A 4,528-nucleotide genomic window follows, 5' to 3' on the forward strand; every position below is an offset into this window, starting at 1 on the left:
TCCCTTAATAGGAAAACCATGAAAAGGCTTCCAGCTCAGTAGAGACCTTGAACAAAGCATGGTGGGGGCACGTGGCTGGCTTAGTCCCCTGGAGCTAGCAACTCTTGATCTTGGGGTTGTGAGTTCCACCCCCACGTTGAGTGTAGAGATTTATTTAAAAAAAAAAAGCATGGTAGAAGCGGGCAGGTTTAGAGGCACGTGGGTGGCTCAGCGGTTGAGCTTCTGCCTTTGGTTCAGGTCGTGATCCCAGGGTCCTTGGATCGAGTCCCGCATCAGGTTCCCTGTGCGGAGTCTGCTTCTCCCTCTGCCTATGTCTCTGCCTCTGTGTGTGTGTGTCTCTCATGAATAAATAAATAAAATCTTTTTAAAAAGTGAGCAGGTTTGCAGACCCTGGGTAATGCCTGGCAAATTCAACGGGCCAAAGGAGTAAGATTTCATGATGGGGCTCTCACCACTTACTAGTTTGGGGCCAATTTTCCATAGCCTCCTCTCTCAGCATCATTGTCTTGCCAATACTCATCTCATGCCTATTCTCCAGATCACCCATGGCCATACTACCTGCCCTCCTTAAAGCCTGCGTCCCAGTCTGCATGAATGATCCTGTCACCCAGATGTGTTCCATGCATGTACCTCATGGCATTTTCTGCACCTGCTCTTGAGTGGTACTCCACAAAGCAGAACCCACATGCTGTTGTCTTTATCTTCTCCGGGTCCATCATGATTTTCTTTGTGCCTCCACTTCTGCTGAAGAGTTCATAGATTTTTCCTTTCAGTGGTGTAAAAGGAAAGGTTTCCAGCATCCAACACACAGCTTTCTTCAGTAATTTTTCCTGTTCTTCACTGTCACCTCGGAAGGGCTGGTCCCAGTACCGGCTCAGCTCCACGCAGGAGTCGCTGCACAGTGCACCTTTGGCAGGCCACTGGGCATAGTGCAGACAGGTGGATAGGACCTCTGCCCCTCCTGGAACCATGAGGTGGCTGCAGCTCTGTCAGAAATGCAGCTGTCGGGGATCCCTGGGTGGCTCAGCAGCTCAGTGCCTGCCTTTGGCCCAGGGTGTGATCCTGGAGCTGCAGGATCGAGTCCCGTGCCAGGCTCCCGGCATGGAGCCTGCTTCTCCCTCTGCCTGTGTCTCTGCCTCTCTCTCTCTCATGAATAAATAAAATCTTAAAAAAAAGGAAACCCAGTTGTCATTAACGATTATGTATATTTCCTTCATGTTTTGTCTGTGCATGTATGTTTCACATAGTGGGTTTCCATATTCAAATCAGTTAAAGTCCACAAATGTTTAACTGAGCACCTGCTATGGGTCAGCCACTATTCTAAGTACAGGGGATTTGGTGGGGAAAGAAAGAAAATTTCTCTTCTTGTGTGGCTCACATTCAAGATAGAGAAGATAACCAAAAAAGTGAGTAAATGATATTGTATATTAGGAAGCAGTAAATACAATGGAGAAAAATAAAGCCCAGAAGGGGGATGGACAGGCGGGGAATGATGTTTCAAGATCTGAAAGCAATGAAGGAATGATCCATGAGGATATTTGGGCAAGAGCATTCCAGCAAAAGAAATCACAAGTACAGAGTCCCTGAACTGGAAACATGCTTGGTTGTTCCAAGACCAGCAAGGAGGTGACTGAGGCTGAAAGGAGAGTGACCAAGGATGGAATCGGGAAATAAGGTGCTAAAGTCCTAAAGGTGAGGGTTGGGTGGGGCGGTGTGAATCCTGTGGGGCTTTGAAAGCTGCTGTAAGGACTTTGGACTTTTGTTCTGAGTGAGATAAGGAGCATCTTTGAATACTTAGTTTCAAACTGGTTTCCAGTTTTTGCTACCATCTATTATGCTTTGTGATTTTTTTTTTCTGTACAAATCTCTGTTTACATCTCTGAGCACTTCCCCAGGAAAAAGTTCTAGAAGTTAAATTCCTTGGTCACAGGTTAGGAATAATTTGAGGCGCTTGCTGCATATTGCCAAAAGGGCTTTCTAGAAAGGCTAAACTCATTTAAAATGTAATTTAGGGGATGCCTGGGAGGCTCTGCGGTTGAGTGTCTGCCTTCGGATCACGAGATCCAGGATTGAGTCCCGCAATGGGCTCCCTGCGAGGGGCCTGCTTCTCCCTTTGCCTATGTCTCTGCCTCTCTCTCTCTCCGTGTCTCTCACGAATAAATAAATAAATCTTTTTAAAAAAAGAAAATATAATTTAGTTGACATTGAGTGCCTACTACTTTATTGAGGCAGACAAGGTCTAGGTGCTTTAAATACATCGGTGAACAAATGAATCTTTCATTCTAGCAATTTCATTCTTGCCAGCATTGTGTCAGAGTGCTTGCCTTGCTGTATGCTTGCCAACACGAAGTATTACCATTCATAAAAAGCTTCAAGAAACAAAAGGCAAAAAAGAATGCTCCAGTAATTTGAATGATGAAAAGTGGTACGTTGTTACTATGTTCTTTTGGATTTGATTACTAGTGAAGTCGAATTACTTCCCACACATTTTCTAGCTAATCAGCCAAATTGTCCTATTTTTCTTTAAAAGCTTTTAGAGACCTTTGAAAATAATTTAAAGGAGGCAGGAAGTTTGGAAACATTAACAGACTTAATATATATCTTGGGAAATAAGTAGTCCACAGGTCAAGCATATAAGCTTTAGAAATTGATTTGAAGCCAAAGAGCACATATAATGCAACTCTCATGTTCTGGAGAGGGCTTTTAAGTCCGGAGCTCCCTTCCTATTTCCACAGAATTCGAGAACTCTGGACAAGACCTTTCCACCCACTACAAGCCAGAATGGGCTGCTTTTCCTCAACAATCTCAACATCCCAGGGTTACTTAAGAGCCCACCTAAATATCAAAGAAGTGCCAAGAGCATTTATATTCTCAAGCTGTATCGCTGCTTGAAGTTTTAAGTTGAATAAATTTTCTACCCACTGTGTGAGGCAGGATTTCCTTTAGTCAATTATCCAGGGGAATACAGAGGTGTAGCAGGAAGGACATTGTACTGTGATAAATGAAAATTATAAACCCTCCAGCCTTCCATAAAGGCTTTTACCCCACTTTTTATAAAGACAAAATATAGGTGTCTGCATGGCTCAGTGGGTTAAGTGTCTGACTCTTGATTTTAGCTCAGACCATGATCTCAGGGTTGTGGGATCCAGCCCCGCATCAGTCTCTATGCTCAGCGGGGACTCTGCTTGAGATTCTCTCTCCCTCTTCCTCTGCTCTCCACTCCCCACTCTTTCAAATAAATTTAAAAAGATAAAATATAGCTGAAGTGAGATAACATACAGCATTGTGTAAGTTTAAGGTATACAACACACTGATACATTTATATTGTAATAGGATTGCTATTGTAGCATTAGCTAACACCTCTGTCTCATCCCATAGTAATCATTTCTTCTAGTGGTGGGAAAAATTAAGATCTAGTCTCTTAGGAAGTTTAATGTTTAAGATACAGTTTTGTGGCCTATAATCACTGTACTGTACTAATAGTGTACATTAGCTCTTCGGGACTTACTTATCTACTAGTTGCGAGTATGCACCCTTAAACATCTCTCCCCTTCTCCCACCCCCAGCCCTTGGTTACCACCATTCCACTGTGTGTTTTTGAGTTCAGTGTCTGCTTTTAGATTTCACGTATAAGAAATATCATACTGTATTGTCTTTCTGCCTCTGACATTTCCCCTACTTTCAGTAGTGTTTATTTTTGAGGAGAGAGGATCAGTGATGACGAGAAGGATTTTATTTTTTTAAGATTTTATTTATTCATTCATGAGAGACACAGAGAGAGAGGAAGAGACTGAGGCAGAGGAATAAGCAGGCTCCAAGTAGGGAGCCCGATGCAGGGAGGGGTGGGGGGACACGACTTGATCTGATCCTGGATTCCAGGATCACGACCTGAGCCAAAGGCACAGGCTCAACCACTGAGACACCCAGGTATCCCAACAAATATGACTCTTAAAAAGTTTCAACAGGGGGGCAGCCCAGGTGGCTCAGCGGTTTAGTGCTGCCTTCAGCCCAGGGTGTGATCCTGGAGTCCCCGAGATCAAGTCCCACGTTGGGCTCCCGGCATGGAGCCTGCTTCTCTCTCTGCCTCTCTCTCTCTCTCTCTCTCTCTCTCTCTCTCTCTCTCTCTCTCTCTCTCTGTCTCTCATGAATAAAGAAATAAAAATTTTTTAAAAATTTCAACAGGGGTTATCTGGGTGGGAGCTAATGACTTATTTTTTACTTTGTATCTCTATTAGAAGAAAAAAAAACCTCTGGTGAACCATTTATTCTTAAATTTCCCCAGTTTTGTAAAACAAAATTTCTGTGTGTGTGTGTGTGTGTGTGTGTGTTTCACATGTCTGCAAGAATATAAAACGAACTGCTAATGTGTGGGCCCCATTTAAAGATTGCCTGGGGAGCTGGGAGACAAAGAATGAATTTCATTTTTTCTTTTGTTTTCTTTTATTGTTTTTATTGTTTATTTATTGAACAACTTACATATTGTTTAAGTTTGTTATAATAAGCATGTTTTACTGTCCTACATTTTTTT

General features: G+C 43.0%; 1 pseudogene; it reads right to left on the reverse strand.

Moving 5' to 3' along the window:
- Window positions 1-458: 458 nt before the first annotated feature.
- Window positions 459-971, reverse strand: LOC129518043 (nuclear cap-binding protein subunit 2-like; annotated as a pseudogene).
- Window positions 972-4,528: the final 3,557 nt, after the last annotated feature.

This window comes from Nyctereutes procyonoides, unplaced genomic scaffold, assembly GCF_905146905.1.
Source record: "Nyctereutes procyonoides isolate TBG_1078 unplaced genomic scaffold, NYPRO_anot_genome, whole genome shotgun sequence".
NCBI classification, from domain to species: domain Eukaryota; kingdom Metazoa; phylum Chordata; class Mammalia; order Carnivora; family Canidae; genus Nyctereutes; species Nyctereutes procyonoides.